We start from the raw sequence: 17803 nt of genomic DNA on the forward strand, positions 1-17803 counted from the left end.
AAATGTTGCTTAACAATCATGGCAAGAGAACTGATTAAAAGCTTTAACAATGGGAGATTATTCCTGACTTCAACAAAAGCTGTTACAGTGGAGAGATGAGGCCAAAAAGCCTCATTGGTTTGAGTTAGAGACTAGAAAGAGAGGAATTGAAGGCAAAAATAAATATCCAATGTTACATTTCAGAAAAGCAGAGAAATGGGGCAGTAACTGGAGAGGACTGAGGTGACTGGAATAAGGAGGGGGTCGGGTTGCATACACGGATGGTGTGAAATTCTAATCTGGGTGGGTTTAGGGAAGACAGAGGGAGAAGAGACAGAAAGTGTCAGTATGAGGAACACCCACCAGCCTCCACACCCTGGGGTAGTAGGACGGTGGGAGAGAAACTAGTCAGCATGTCAGGGGTCTGAGTGGAAATGGGCCTTCTCGGTTGGAGTGAAAAAAGTGAAGGGAAACCTCACTGCCATATTTTTAAAATTAATTTTTAATGGAGTATAGTTGATTTGCAATGTCATGTTAGTTTTAGTTGTATAGCAAAGTGAATCAGTTATACATATATACATATATCCACTCTTTTTTAGATTCTTTTCCCATATAGGTCATTACAGAGTATTGAGTAGAGTTCCCTGTGCTCTACAGTAGGTTCTTATTAGTTATCTATTTTATATATAGTAGTGTGTGTATGTCAGTCCCAATCTCCCAATTTATCCCTCCCCCATTTCCCCCTTGGTGACCATCAGTTTGTTTTCTACATCTGTGACTCTATTTCTGTTTTGTAAATAAGTTCATTTGTACCATTTTTTAAATTTCTCACTGCCATATTTGAAGATGTAGGGTATCTTTCAGGTAACTGATGCTTTAGTCCAGAGTGTCTGGCGAAATGGTTCCAGGAACTGAAGAATGACAAGAGGTGAGGATAGGGTAGGAGATATACAGAGCCATGTAGGTTTGGGGTTCCAGAGATGGGTGATAACCTAGGAGTCAAGGGCTTCTTGTGACTGAGATGAATAACAGTAATACACATAAAACGATTAAACGTGATGGGCTTAAAGCAAATTTGAGGGACAAGGTTGTGAGTACTGGAGACGAGGGAGGAGGAGATGGCAGTATCGCTCAGAGTATGAAGAGCACGGGGACGGGGCGGGGGTGTTACATGACATCTGTGAACGCCAAATATCGATATTTCCTTTTTTTCTAGGTGGTAGACTTTTAGGCTTTTTTCCTGACTCTGATCTCATACTGTGCTATAATCGCTGTTAAGTAACTATTTGTTGACAAAAAAGAAACGAAGAATTACATTATTCCGGAAGATGCTAAAATGATGAATGAGACGTCATCCTAAATGGGTTGGAGTAACTTGTGAGTGGCCAGGACTCCTATTAAGAGCAACTAGAAAAGCCAGATAAAATGATGACCTGTTTGACAATGTCAGAGGATGCAGAAGAAATAAACCCTGGAAAGACTAACGTGGGAGACTTAGATTTGAAGTGTACCCATCATGCAATGGATATTCTCCCTAGGACAATGGCTGGATTCTGGGGATGTGTAGAGTTGAGACAGCAAACTAACTGGTGTTCAGTGTCTAATAGTTCTTGAAATGTCTGGTGATTACCCACCTTTTTGGGTATACAGTCACCAAAGTGAATAACCATAGGTCCCTTTAGGAGAGGTCTAAGGGAATTGCCACAGTATATACCTCCAGGGTATCACACAGTCCTTCCTCCTAGGGATCCCTAGGACCCAGTCAGTGGGTTCCAAATCTGAAAACGGTCTCAGATCTGACAACCAAGCAAGGAATTGTGCTATTTTATTGGGGCAACTTCCCTCATCTCCCTACCTTTCCATTCTTGCTGTTGTGCTGTGGTGGTGGTTGGTTTTGAGCAGAAACTCTGTGGCCTGCCTATTTCTCTTGTTCTCAAGCACAACATGCTCTAGTCCTCGTGTACACAGTTCCCTGTGGGTCAAGTTTCCTGGGCTCCTCCTTAGCTCATGCTCTGACCTTTCTGCTCTTTATGGTGATTACAGCCTCCTAGCCGATTGTAGCTAAGCCTTGTCACCTGGTCTTTATGCTTGCAGTGGGGGCCCAAATATTATCCTTATGGCTGTTCATGCACCCAGCTCTGTGACTACCTCTCCTACTGCCATTCCTAACTTGCAGAGGAGACCCACCTCTGAACTTCATAGGGATGATTGGGCCCCTCATGCCAGTGCATGGCTGATGGCCTTGGTGAACGTGTGATTCTCTGGGCCTTCTCATGGAATCTGATCATCTGATGGGTCTCTGGTCTTACCTCCTATATCCATTCCAGCATGTCCATTTCTCTTAGCCTCTTTTTTCCTTACTATACCAAATGCAAGTGCAATTCAGGCATTTCTACTTTGTCGAGAGTTCTTCATCTTGTTTTTCTGACTTTTAAGAGCCCGGCAGTGAGTTTACCCCATCCTCGGGCATCCTAGCTCCTAACTAGGGCATTAAGTCCCATGTCTCAAAAAAGTACACTTAAGTAAATCAGTCCTTGCTTGTCTAGTCCTACATTGTCTCCCTTGATCAGGCACCATCAGAATCTAATCTCAGTAGTACTCACAGGGTTCACTGTTCCATTATGGCTAATTCTTGCCATCTTTTACATTTATAAAGTTTTCCTCCCTTTTGAGGCCTAGCATGTCCCCTGCCAGGTGATGCTGTGATTTAACTCTAGTTATCAGCCTAGCAGCCATGAGAGGAAGTGAGGGCAAATCCGGAGGGACACACCTGATATTTCCCAGGAGCGAAACTTCAGCAGCGTCTTCTCACATAGCAGAAGTGCTAGCGCTTGCAAAGGAAGGATGAACTACTTCTGCAAGCCCAAAGCGTTCAGGGGGAGCTGCAGAGTCCACGCCCTCAGGCGAAGGCAGCCAAATGTTTCCATCTCATGTTTCAGGGTCTGAGGTTTTAGCTGCCAGGGCCATGACCTTCACATGACAGGTCTGCTTTGCCTGAGCTTTCCCACTTGTTTGGAATGCTGCAGCTCCAACAGATAAGTCTTCAGCCTGTCACTCAACTGTGTGGTCCTCCCAACACAGGTGCTGGGGGGCTCGGTGAAATCTACCCAGCCTGACGGAGGGCTTCTCTGGCTCTCATACTTAGCTACTAACTGCTTGTTAAGAGTCTTCAGTCTCTCTGCAGGGTGTCAATATAACTCAACAAAACCCAGCTGATTCTGCTGTGTTTTTCGGCATTTTCCTCGCTGCCCCTTCCACGTGTTTCAAATACCTGATTCATCGCACCTGCTACAACATTCTTTTCCACTGGAACATTTTCCCAGGTCACCACCAGTGAAACCAGTGAAACTGAGCTGCAATCTGTTGCCAGGAATTATTCAGGCTCACCGTCAGCCAAGATGGTGTCCTGTTTACCTGCTGGGTGTGTGTTCTCCACCTCGCCATCTTGATGCCTGTTTTCTCAGGCTACTCCAGGTACCATTTGTGCTAGTCCAGATACTCCAAGCGGCAGACATCAAGGCAGGAATAAACGTGCAAGAATTTCATCGGGGGAATGCCTATGAGACAAAGGGCCTGGGAAGGCTAAGAGAGCCAGCAGACCACAATGCAAGTCAGAACCCAAGGAAAGAACAGAGGGAAGGAAGTTGGGGTAGAAGGTCCTAGAGCATCCTGCAGTCTAAAGAAGGTTCAGCAAAACTATCGGTGAGTACAGTGGCCCCCCTTATCCATGAGGGGTGTGTTCCAAGAACCCCAGTGGATACCTAAAACCGTGGATAGTATTGAGCCCTGCAAATACTGTTTTTTCCTATACATACATACCTATGATAAAGTTTAATTTATAAATTAGGCACAGTAAGAGATTAACAACAATAATTAAAATAGAACGATGACAATATACTGTAATAAAAGTTATGTGAATGTGGTCTCTCTCAAAATATTGTACAAATTTAATGTCTTTTCCATCTTAACACTAATCACACATTGTGGCCGTACTTCTGGCAGTTTGATGTGGAACAGCAAAAAAGGAATTTCTTTTTCCTTCTTCACAGTTTTATGGATAGAAGATTTTCTTACCAGAGGTCTTAGCAACCACAGCTAGAATTTTTTTTTCTTTCCTTAACTTGGGAACTTTCACCTTTTTACTTAAAGGAAGTGCTTTACAGCTTCTCCTTGGCATCTCCAAATTACAAGCATCCCTACTCTTGCGTTTTGGGGCTATTATTAAGTAAAATAAGGGTTGCTTGAGCACAAGCACTGCCATACTGCGACAATAACCCAATAACCAAGACAGCTAATAAGTGACTAACAGGCAGGATACACTGAACAAAGTGATGATTCATATCCCAGGTGGGTCAGAGTGAGATTTCATCACGCTAACTCAAAAAGGTGTGCAATTTAGAACCTATGAACTATTTATTTCCGGACTTTTTCATGTAGTATTTTCGGACTGAAGTTGACCACAGGTGAAAAGTGGAACTGCAGATGAGGGGGGCTACTGTATTTGAGCCAAGGCCAGCTGTCTGAGGAGTTCCATATCTACCAAAAATGAGCCTGCCTCAGAATCCCTGCAGTGCTAGGTCATCGGCTGGGATACATGTAGGAAGTGTGGCCATGGTGCTTTATAGCAGCTGGGCCCTCAGTCAATGAAACCCCCTTTAGATGGAGGTCTGTGAAACGCATTCTCATGGTCACAACACCTTGGTTTCAGTAGTTTTGACTATTGATTTATTTCTGGTGTACTCAACTCACAAGGCAGAATTTTCAGGGGTGTTAACAGAAACCTTAGTTTTAGTTGGGTTTTTGTTTTTGTTTTGGGTTTTTTTAAGTTTTTTTTTTTTTAACCATTCCCTTCCTCCTCAACAGTCCCTAAACTCTAAGGTTTGTCTCAGGGCTCTGAGACTTCTGATCTCTGCTTAATATTTTAGCCTTTTACCAGTTGCTTTTTTACTTGGTGTCTCGGCCTCTTGACTAAAGCATGGGGAGCTTAGAAATCAGTGAATACATTGAGGGAAAACTGCACTCAGAACATTGGGTTCACTTCTCTGTAATTCACTTTCCTTCAAGGTATTGGTTTCTCTGGTCCTAGCTGCTTTGGTAGCCCTAAGTACCAGCTTTTATCTCCTCAGGTCAGTGAGACTGTTGCCAGCTCCACAGCGCTTTCTGTTTGACCTCTCTTCCAATGTTAGTTTACCAGCAGATACCCTGATGGAAGAAGGTAGTAGTAAAAACAGACACATCTTAACGCCTTCCCAGTTACCTAGGAGCCAGGCCCTTTAAGTTTTGGCTACCTTGGTTGCTCTCTGATGCCACCATTTATTGTTTGTATTTTATCAAGCTTTTTGAGTTATTCTAGGTGGCAAATTTAGTCTGATACCAGCAATTCAGTAATGGATGAGTCATAGAATACTTAGTTTAAAAAACTATGAATTATTACCCTTGGAGACCCACTTCCCCCTTAGCTCTTAACATTCAAATCCATCCAGACCAAAGCAAATTAACATTTTCTTCCTGAAGAGAAAATACATTCTCTACAATATTTTACTCACCGTGTCCCTGCTATACTGTGCTTCTTTTATCTTAAAATAAGATAGACTTCGGCAGTTTTAAAATATGGTTGTTCAAATTTCTGTGTATGATGCAAGGCATCCGGTGATATTTTAAACCATTAATAAGCTATATGTCTGTATGTTGGAAGGAGGCTGGGGGAAGGGCTGTGGAGGTGGATTGTTTCTTAACTACTGTCTTCCTGGGAAAACCTGTTGGTAAAAGAATATTTTCATTGAAACTGTGATTTCTATTACACTGAATCTACTGTTTCTCTGATTTCTTAAATGAAAAATGACATGTTTTGTATTAGTAGCAAATACATTAAAAAAATGGAAGCATCAAAGAGATAGGGCATACTTGAAATCTTTCTGAATATAAAGGAAACTATTCTAAGTATACAGTTAACATGTTACACTTCTGAAAATCTGAGCTCTAGAGCAGTTTTCAGAGTTAAAATTTATTTGCTGTGAATCTGTGTTTCATGTACTTAATAATTGCTCAAGTTCTGTATTTTATAAATATGCTTTTTAAAGCTTTTCTTTTATGGAAATTATTGATTTTTACTTCTATGTACTCACTGATAGATTAATATTTTATTGCTGTGTAATTGCTATCTTTTCCTATCTTCAATAGGAAGGAGTATCTGTTAAATACTGTTTTTCAGTATAACAATGAGAATTAAATTATTTAATATATTCAAAATTTCTTTTAAAACTGTGAATTAATAACAGTAATAATTATCATTTATAATAAGTTTTTAATCCTCACAGCAATTCTATAAAGTCAGAGTTTTAATAACCAGGTTAAGTTTACACGCATATAAATGGAAGCGTCAGGAGTCAAAGCCACGTTGGAACATACACACAGCTGCTCCCGGTTATTCAATCAAACAGTAAATCTAGGTTCTTCTGTGAAGGCATTTTGCAGATGTGGTTAAAGGCGTTGATCAGAGTGATCAAATCGAGACATTAATTGAGAACAATCAATGTTATACCATGTGGGAGATGGCCGACATACTCAGAATATCCAGATCAAGCGCTGAAAATCATTTGCAACCCGCTTGGTTATGTGAATCGCTTTGATGTTTGGGTTCCACATAAGTTAAGCAAAAGAAACCTTCTCGACCGTATTTCCGCATGCGATTCTCTACTGAAACGTAACAACAACGTTCTGTTTTTAAAACAAATTGTGATGGGCCAAGAAAAGTAGATACAGTACCGTAATGTGGAATGGAAGAGATCATGGGGCAAGCAAAATGAACCACCACCAACCCCACCAAAGGCCGATCTTCATGCGAAGAAGGTGATGTTGTGTATACTGTCAGATTGGAAGGGAGTCCTCTATTAAGAGCTCCTTCTGGAAAACCAAACGATTAATTCCAACAAGTACTGCTTCCAATTAGACCAACTGAAAGCGGCACTCGACGAAAAGAATCCAAAATGAGTCAACAGAAAACGCATACTCTTCCATCTTCCTGCAGTATTTACCAGATATTGCACCTTCAGCTTTCCATTTATTTTGGTCTTCACAAAATTCTCTTAATGGAAAAAATTTCAGTTCCCTGGAAGTCTGTAAAAGGCACCTGGGACAGTTCTTTGCTCAGCAAGATAAAAAGTTTTGGGAAGATGGAATTATGAAGTTGCCTGGAAAATGGCAGAAGGTAGTGGAACAAAAGGGTGAATACGTTGTTCAATAAATTCTTGGTGAAAAAAAAAAAAAGATGCTAATCAGTTAATTGAACAAGAGATTATCCTGTGTCGGCCTGAATTGATTGGAAGATCTTTAAAATACGCTCAGGTCTTCTCTGAGTGGGACCTCCGACCTGTGGACAAGCTTGGGCTCCTTCCTCTGGATTCCAACTGGCTGCTGACCCTCCCTCTCTGCCTGCCCAATAGGCTTCCACAATTACATAAGCAAATAAACTTATATTTGCTTCTACATATAATCTCCTACTACTTCTGGTTCTGCTTCTCCGGTTGAACCTTGATTAATAATCTTTCCTTCCCTGCAAATCTGTTACTTGAGTCTAAACGGTGGTCAAATTCAGAATGAAAATGTGGGGAGGGGAACAGGGAGTTTAAAAATAAGGTGGAGGGAGAGGAGAGCCAAGGGGAGAGTCTTTTTTCTTGTATATTTATGCCTAGATAGTGAACACATTTTTTAAAAGCATGATTTTCCTGTCATTCGAATAACTCATGTTCAGCAACTTTTGCCATGTTTTCTAAAATTATATGATATTAAATAAATATAACTAGTAGGTATCAGTATTTATATGGTTAGGCTGTCCTCTTTGTTCATCCCCTGATCGACCAGGCCTTGCTTCACACACATGACTATCCAATCCTCTTAATTTAAGGCTTCATTAGCCCCTGGTAACTGATGAGCTGACCTGACATCAATTCTCCCTATAAATGGTATCCTCCTCCTCCCCTGAGCAACGAAGATGGCTGCTACATCCTGCCCACTGTCTGCTGCACACCTGGAGTGTCGCTCTAGGTCCCTTTGTGTAAGATCCCTTTGTACAGTAAACTGTTGATGTCTCTGTCACTGTCTCCAAGCTCTTCCTTTGGTCTCCAGACTGGGCACCTACAAGACTTGCAGGCCTGCTGGGTGCAGCCCAACAGTATTGGATTAGTAACAGCAGGAGGTATGACATATCTACATTTTTCAGTGTAAACCCCTGGATTTGAATGCAGAAGTTTTGGAGCACAAGTTTTGTTGCTATTAGAGTTGTACTAGAGAATTCTCCGCAGATTATTGTAAACGTACTTTTCTGCAGAGCATTCTCTTATAACCAGCTCAATAGTATCCATGCGAAACAGAATGTCTCTTTTAATTAATGAATACTGACATACAAAATAGCTAATAAAAATACTTTTAGGGACTGAATGTTTGTGTCCACCCCAAATCCATATGTTGAAGGCTTAACCCCCTGTGTAGCTGCATTTTGAGATGGGTCCTTTAAGGAGGTAAGTAAGGTCCAAGAGTGGAGCCTTAATCTAATAGGACTGATTTTCTTATGAAAAGAGGAATAGAGGGCTTCCCTGGTGGCGCAGTGGTTGAGAGTCCACCTGCCGATGCAGGGGACGCAGGTTTGTGCTCCGGTCCGGGGGGATCCCACGTGCCACGGAGCGGCTGGGCCCGTGAGCCATGGCCGCTGAGCCTGCGCGTCCGGAGCCTGTGCTCCGCAACGGGAGAGGCCACAGCAGTGAGAAGCCCGCGTACCGCAAAAAAAAAAAAGAGGAATAGAGACCAGAGTTCTCTCTCTCTCTCTCTCCCACCTCCAGTGCACAAAGAAGAGGTCATGTGACACACACAGTGAGATGGTGGCTAGCTGCGGGCCAAGAGAGGAGGCCTGAGAATAAAACCTACCTTGCTGTCACCTTGATCTTGGACTTTCCAGCCTCCAGAACGGTGAGTAATATATTTCTGTTGTTTATATCAGCCAGTCTGTGGTATTTTGTTATGGCAGTCTGAGCAGATTAAGAAAAATACTAGACTCATAAAATTCTGCTTATATGAGAAATCTAAAACAAAAAATGATACAGATGAACTTACCTACAAAACAGAAATAGACCCACAGACATAGAAAACAAACTTATGGTTACCAAAGGGGAAAGTGGGGGGATACATTACGAGTTTGGGATTAACGTGTACACACTAATATATATATAAAACAGATAACCAACAAGGAGTATAGCACAGGGACCTATACTCTATATTTTGTAATAAGTTATATGGGAAAAATCTGAAAAAAATAGATATATATGTATGTATAACTGAATCACTTTGCTGTACACCTGAAACTAGCACAACATACTAAGTCAACTATACTTCAATTAAACACAGAAAAATAGGGGACTTCCCTGGTGGTGCAGTGGATAAGACTCCATGCTCCCAGTGCAGGGGTCCCGGGTTCAATCCCTGGTCAGGGAACTAAATCCTACCTGCATGCTGCAACTAAGAGTTTGCATGCCACAACTAAGGAGCCTGTAAGCCGCAACTAAGGAGCCTGCCTGCTGCAACTAAGACCCAGTGCAACCAAATAAATAAATAAAACTCACCCTTGAATTAAAAAAAAAAACAGAAAAATACTAGTCATAAAAGATAAGTTTTTATTAAACATCATTTAAGTACATAAGATTTATTTATTATCTTAAAAACCATATACTACAAAAATTTTTCTTTAACTTCTGATTTTCCTAGGATCATAACTTTAAGCTGTATTAAATGCATGTAGAAAATGTAGTAAGCATAATAGATTTGGAAGAATAAACTAGTAGGTTTTGCAATCTACAGCAATCAATATAGGATCCATCTGTTTCTTTTGATCAGTAATCTGAGTAATGAGGAACACAGAAGATTTTTTTTGCATTTCTGAGGTTGTTAGCTTTATTTTTGCTGTGTTTTTTTTTTTTTTAAAGCAAGTATACATGATATGATCTGATCTTCTCACTAATAGAATGTGACAGTTGAAGAAAAAAAGACCCAAATCATCTCTTTATTTGTAGGGACCATGGAAAGTCTAATCAAATTCCTATAGGATGGAGAATCACAAAACTTTAACTCACTTTTTTGTATTCAAAATGGAAAAAAAAGTGACTTCTAGGGCTACATAGCAAAATTCAAACCAAAATTAATTATAACTTTGCAAAATAGTCTTCCTACTCCAACTTTTACCCTTTTTTATTTGAAAAATATCTCTAACTTCCCAAAGTGGTTAGGACAGCTTTCATGTCACACAATTATTTAGAAATTGTTATTAAGGTTTCATGCATGAACATGTAAATTAGGGAAAAGCATAGTTGATTAAACAGAATAAACCTATGAGAATGATTTAAAACTTTTGTTTCAAAACAGTTGCTTATGTTTTTAATTGATATATAGTTGATATATGATATTAGTGTCAGGTGTACAACATAGTGATTCAAATTTTTTATAGATTATATTCCATTTAAAGTTATTGTAAAATATATTGGTTATATTCCCTGTGCTGTACAATATACCCTCATAGCTTATTTACTTTATACATCATAGTTTGTACCTCTTTATCCCCTACCTCTACCTTGCCCTTCCCTGCTTCCCTGTCCCCACTTGTAACGACTATTTTGTTCTCTGGATCTGTGAGTCTGTTTCTGTTTTGTTACATTCATTTGTTTTATTTTTTAGTTTCCATATATAAGCAATAATATACAGTATATGTCTTTCTCTGTCTGACTTATTTCACTAAGCATAATACCCTCCAGGTCCATCCATGTTGTTGCAAATGGCAAAATTTCATTCTTTTTCACGGCTGAGTAGTAATCTCTTGTGTATGTATGTATAATGTATACCCCATCTTCTTTATCCATTCATCTGTTGATGGACCCCAGGTTGCTTCCATATCTTGGCTATTATAAATAATGCTGCTATGAACATTGGGGTGCATGTATCTTTTTGACTTAGTGTTTTTGTTTTCTTAGCGTATATACTCAGCAGTAGAATTGCTGGATTATATGGTAGTTCTATTTTTAGTTTTTTGAGGAACCTTTATAGTGTTTTCCATAATGGTTGCACCAATTCATATTCCCACCAACAGGGTACAAGTGTTCCCTTTTCTCCACATCCTAACCAACATTTGTTATTTGTGGTCTTTTTGGCGATAGATATTCTAACAGGTGTGAGTTGATAGCTCATTGTGGTTTTGATTAGCATTTCTCTGATTAGTGATGTTGAGCAGTTTTTCATGTGCCTGTTGGCCATCTGTATGTCTTCCTTGGAAGACTGTCTGTTCAGGTGTTCTGCCTATTTCTTATTTTTTTAATATTCAGTTGTATGAGCTGTTTATATATTTTAGATATTAAACCCTTATTGGTCATATAATTTACAAATATTTTCCCCATTCAGTTGGCTGTCTTTTCATCTTGTTGATGGTTTCCTTTGCTGTGTAAAAGCTTTTAAGTTGAATTAGGTCCCATTTGTTTATATTTGGTTTTGTTTTCTTTGCCTTAGGGGACAGATCAAAAAAATATTGCTATGATTTATGTCAGAGTGTCCTGCCTATGTTTTCTTCTAGGAGTTTTATGCTTCTGGCCTCACATTGAGGTCTTTAATCCGTGTTGAGTTTATTTTCATATATGTTGTGAGAAAATGTTCTAATTTTATTCTTTTGCCTGTAACAGTCCAGTTTTCTCAGCACCACTTATTGAAGAGACTACCTTTTCCTCATTGTATATTCTTGCCTCCTTTTGTCATAGATTAGTTGACCATAAGTGCATGAGTTTATTTCTGGGCTCTCTATTCTGTTCCATTGATCTATGTGTCTGTTTTTGTGCCTGTACCATACTGTTTTGATTACTTTAGCTTTGTAGTATAGTCTGAATTCAGGGAGTGTGATACCTCCAGCTGTGTTCTTCTTTCTCAAGATTGCTTTGGTAAAGTCTTTTTAAATGCCATGAAAGACTCTATTTTAAAAGGTATTTTCCATTTAAACAAAATCTGAGTTGGAAAAATTCATCAAAATATTTATGATAAATTCACTTTTTGGCTCATTAGCACTACTTTCAAAACATGTGCACACATACATTCAAGCTATTTGACTTTTTTTTTCTTTTTTTAGAAATAAGATTTTGTCAAGAGCCAATGATTTATTTTTAATTCTAAATTGTCCTCTCTGAGAGCCAGCCCTATTCTTAGGACAGCCCTCATAAACTGAGAGGGAAGTTTCTGTGCATCTTGACAGACTTCCCTGAGCCAGTGAATTTTAATATCCGAACATTGGATTTAGATGTGAAATTTAAAGTTATTGAAATTTGAATTCCCTCTAAACTCCCATCCTCAGTTAAAGTTATATAATGCTTTGTTCTTTAAGAGGACTTGCTACCTTTATTGGTCCATTGTTTTTAGGTTATATAAACTCAAAATGCAATTTTAAAATAGTTAAAAATTCTTCTAAGTGATTAATCACCATAGCTATCAAGTTACAAAAGTAAAATTCTTACTAAATTTAAGAGTATAAACTTAGAGTGTAATCAAATAACAGACCAACTTAAAATTTTCAATTAAAAGTTAAAAAATAAGTATCCAAAGTGATCTTGATAAATTATACTTTAAAGAAAATGGCTATTTATAACAGGGATTATAACGGTAATGTCTAGGTCATATATGCAATTAATTGCATAAGACAGATAACTACTAGTTATTTCACTGTTCTTTAGTGCACCAAAAATACAGCAATCTTTTAAAGAGCTTCAGGGGGGAAATTTCATTTTTTAGTGGACTGCATAAATTGAGGGAATTATATATCTAGGGAATCTTTGAGTCCCAACAGTGTAAAATATATCATTTTTATAGCCATAAAGTGTAAAGCCAGGGCTTCCCTGGTGACGCAGTGGTTGAGAGTCCGCCTGCCGATGCAGGGGACACGGGTTCGTGCCCCGGTCTGGGAAGATCCCACATGCCGCCGAGCGCCTGGGCCCGTGAGCCATGGCCGCTGAGCCTGCGCGTCCGGAGCCTGTGCTCCGCAATGGGAGAGGCCACAACAATGAGAGGCCCGCGTACCGCAAAAAAAAAATAAATAAATAAAGTGTAAAGCCAGGTAAATTACCAAACTAAAGTTCTAGAGACAAAATAAAATAGTTTGCTTTATTTATAGCTTGTGAATAGGTTAAAACCCAAAATATTAGAATACTATAAGAATTCAAATAGGCAGATATATAGATTATTTATTAAAGAACGTATATATCAAATATATATATATAATATCTAAATCAAAAAGTCTATTTATACATTACTGTTTCAATCCTTCAATTTTTTTGTCAAAATATAGCTTTTAGAGGTCAAACACATGAATTTTGAAAATGAGCACATGTCAAAGATTTATTTAACACATTAATGAACAAACAAGAGGGGTGAAACTGTTTCCAAAAAAAGTTTAGAAGCAACAGAAGTATTTATAGTGACCAAATAAAAGAATGGTAGGAGAGGACCATGAAATCATATACAAAACTAAATAATGTCTTGTGTGGCATTAGCAGTAAAATACTCTAACCAGGAGTAAGTAACAAATCCAAACAAAGGTCTAAAATCGGATAATCCTTGGGTAGGCCTGTTAGACAATGCTTTGTTATGACAGTCTCTACTTGTGATCCTAAAATAAACTCCAGAGATTATTCTTGATTACGCACTCAATGTTTGGTTGGGTTTGGTTGAATTTTAAATAACTCTTATTCTTCTATTCTGAGGGTCGGAAAAGAAAAAAGGGAATTTATCTCCTTAGGGTTACACCTATAGTATCTATGTATGTGTGTGAATTCTACTTTTTTTAAGGTTCTGGAAATCTGCTAAAGGGATCTGACCAGCAAGGAATTAATTGAGCTATTATACTGCCTGTGAGGCTGTGTTCTTGTAATCCACAGAAGGTACAAGACCAGTTTTCTGGAGCACTTTGTGGACATAGATTCGAGACCTGAATTATAATCCTTGCTCTTTGGTGGGCTTCTAGTTCTGATTTAAATTGAATTCTTAAATAGGATCCCCCCCAATAATGGTTTTGGCTGCACAGTTGATTTGTGTAACAGTATCCCAATTTTTAAAAGAGACAGATTCCTATTAACCTATGAAATTAACTGTGTTGCCATTGAAATTAAAGGTTTAGTATTTTTAAAAAGTGCGAGAATCAGCCTAATAGATTTCTTATAGCAAAAAAAAGATACCATTTAAAGAATTTTTTTTTATTCTACAAAACCATAGTCTAAATAATTGAGGGTCAGAGATAGAAGGATGCTTCATATACTCATCAAAAATATCAGCAATATTCTAAACAAAACACACACACAACCAAACATTCCCTCCTAAGTTCATTCGGTACTATGTAATTATTGTTCCTCTTGATCTTACATCAGCAGTTTGCTTTCACCAGGTTGTCTGCTTCTGGAATAAAAAGAACTCTTGGCTCAATCCTCTGATGCAATCTTTACAGTCATCTAAGAGGTGTCACCTTAAGCTCCAAAGCCAGTACTAATGAATCTATTTCTTCCGGTATAAATAGTCAAAACACCTGCTATACTTCTTTCCAGGAGGTATTGACTTTGTTTTCTTTGAAGATCAAATTTCCGACCTGTAGCAGAGCCTTCAGATAAACATGAAAGGAGACAGAAATTGCCTATTGATGTGACGTGAAAAGACTGTGGTTAGTTTATTACAGTAACCAACAATATCAGAATGGAGAAGGGTGATACTCTCTATTGAGATACATGCATTACTATGGCCTGAGGATTTGCCCAGTGGTTCCCCTGGGGGTTGAGTAAGAATGAGATGATCGAGATTTAAAAAAAAAATTTTTTATTGAAGTATAGTTGATTTACAATATTGTGTAAGTTTCAGGTGTACGGCACAGTGATTCAGTTTATATATGTATGTATATTTCTTTTTCAGATTCTTTTCCCTTATAAGTTATTACATAATATTGAGTATACTTCCCTGTGCTGTACAGTAGGTCCTTGTTGGTTATCTGTTTATACACAGTAGTGTGTGTATGTTAATCCCAGCCTCCTAATGTATCCCTCCTCCCACCCACCTTTCCACTTTGGTAACCATACTTTTGTTTTCTGTGTCTCTGAGTCTCTTTCTGTTTTGGAAATAAGTTCATTTGTTTCCTTTTTTTTTTCTTTTAGATTCCGCGTATAAGGGATATCATATGATATCTGTCTTTCTCTGTTTGACTTACTTTACTTAATATGATAATCTCTAGGTCCATCCCTGTTGCTGTAGATGGCATTATTTCATTCTTTTTTATGGTTTAGTAATATCCCAAGCATTTTTTTTTTAATAAAGAGGAGAGAGGTACCTGCCTCCCCACCTTTCTTCCTGAAGGTGTCCCCTTGAAACATTATTGGCTTGATAAAAGGCCCAAGGTTTTGATTTGCCCATGCAAGGTCTTAGTGCTTCTGACCCTTGGAACTGAAAACACTTACTTTGAGAATTAGCTCAGGGGTCTCTCTCAGCATATTTGGGAGGTAATCACATGTGCATTATTTCATCTCCCAAGAATATATGAGAAGTTTTCATTGTTCTCTCCCCACCTGACTGTATAAATATGTGTCAAATTCTGTCCAGACTTTGAACCCACTTTTGGGCTATCTTTACATGCATATAAATCTGAAATGCTCATTTGCTAAAACTCATTTTGTTTTCTTTCTCTCTTCAACATTGGTATGGAGAGTGTTCTGTTGGTTCCCTGAGAGTTTTCAGGAGTTGTGATGTTACCCTATGAGGTATGAGATGCTACTCTACTTGCTGGCTAATAAGTTAGCCTGCCACAGTTTCATGGATGCTGGTGGAACACGCAACACTCCTGGGTCAGAGACCATGGACTGTTTATTACTTGTAGCAAAGCAAGCAGCATGATGTTCATGTTCCCATCAGTTGTCCTTGCCTACCACTTTCTAGAAGGACTGAGGTAAAGGGGAACAGGTAGATGCTGGGCTTGCAGTGGGTTTGCATCATAGCTGAGGAACATGGAATTTAGGGAACCCAAATCTTTTCTAATAGGCTGCAAGGATATTAAATGAAATTTACTAATACTGGCCTGTAAATAAACCTGCCCCCACCCCCCTCCTGCTCTGGAGAGAAACTCTGTCTTCCAAGCCTGCTTGCTATACAAATATCTTTGGAAACATAACCCAGAACAAGGCAGCCAAAGCCTTTCTTTGCATTTCATGCAGACATGCAGGAGATTCATGGAGAATGGGCTTCCAATAAAGGTGAGAAAATATTCTTCACCTTCATGGCCTTCCTGCAGGGTTTACAGTCTCTAAAACACATTTATATTAATAACAATTTATCCACGCAAAATTAACTGCTTGGTAACCAATGTTTCAGTGTCCGAACTCAGGCATGATCCAGAGCAGCAGGTTGTACAAACGGATCTCTGAGCAGACAAACTGTGAAAAGATTTTGTGGGAAGGATACTAGTTTTTCTGATTAATAAACCACTATAAGATGCTGAAGAAGCTCAGATTAACTGGTCCCTTCATGAGAAAACAAATCCAAATAATATGAAGACACTATTTTACTTTTTAAAGTTTTACTGTGTGCTGATAGTCAGGGAAGTTACGTATTGCTGGGGATTCCTTAATCCAAAATTATCAAACTGGTCTGATTTGTTCAAGATTCACCTTGTTTACACCAACTTGATTTCTCAAAGAAAAAAATGCCTCTGAGTTAGCAGTTTTGGTGAGAAAGATTTTTCTTGTTTTCCCTCTTAAAGATATAGCATATTTTGGGGGCTTCCCTGGGTGGCGCAGTGGTTGAGAGTCCGCCTGCCGATGCAGGGGACAAGGGTTCGTGCCCCGGTCCGGGAGAATCCCACATGCTGCGGAGCGGCTGGGCCCGTGAGCCATGGCCGCTGAGCCTGCACGTCCGGAGCCTGTGCTCCGCAACGGGAGAGGCCACAGCGGTGAGAGGCCCACGTACCAAAAAAAAAAAAAAAAAAAAGATATAGCACATTTTAAAATATTAGAAATTTTATGACTTTGTTTCCTAGAAATATTCAAATTATGTCCATGATTTTTGGGTTCTATATCAGAATATACCTCATTTATTTTTAGACTTGTATCTAATGTATTCATGCAGTACCTTCTGGAGTGGGAAAATATTTCACACTCACACAATGAGAAATAAAGGCTTTTCTCAATTAAAGACATGGACACACGTACAGACTTTGCAGCTTCAGTTCACAACCTTGGCCACAGGTCAAATTCAACACAAAAACACACAGATCACTGGCCCAGATTCCAGAGTGCTGTTCTCCTTTCCAGTAAGCATGGCATATTTTCTAAATTGATTTGAACTCACGAATAGACAGATAGACTAACAAAAAGGCCAATAACTCAGATAATCTATTCTCTCTCACCTATGAGAGAGCAAATCCGTGTTTCTACCCACTAGAGATCATTAAACGTTCAGACCATACACACAGAATTTCATTCTTTGCTATCTTATGCAAACCAGAAGCAGAATCAAACTTCATCAAGAAAGAGAAAATAAAACCATAGAATGAGAAATGAAAACAAAGGAACAAGAGAAAGTAATTTCTCTTGCTGCTTGGCATTCTCTCTAAAAGGCAAGGAAGGATGTGCTTTGCTTGAAATATGAGGTTCATTTCTTGGGCAATTCAGTCTAATTGGTTTGGGAAGATGGGTTCCACATGGACATCTCAGTGAAACTTCCCAAGACTCTCAGAGTGTAATTTTTTTTTTTTTTTTTTTTTTTTTTTTTTGCGGTACGCGGGCCTCTC

General features: G+C 38.9%; 1 non-coding gene across 1 annotated transcript; it reads right to left on the reverse strand.

Moving 5' to 3' along the window:
• Positions 1–12168: 12168 nt before the first annotated feature.
• On the reverse strand, positions 12169–12296 carry LOC114886271. Its single transcript, XR_003791279.1, has one exon.
• Between the last annotated feature and the right edge of the window lie 5507 nt (positions 12297–17803).

Source organism: Monodon monoceros, unplaced genomic scaffold (genome assembly GCF_005190385.1).
Source record: "Monodon monoceros isolate NGI ecotype Baffin Bay Population unplaced genomic scaffold, NGI_Narwhal_1 Super_Scaffold_6, whole genome shotgun sequence".
In the NCBI taxonomy this organism is placed as follows: domain Eukaryota; kingdom Metazoa; phylum Chordata; class Mammalia; order Artiodactyla; family Monodontidae; genus Monodon; species Monodon monoceros.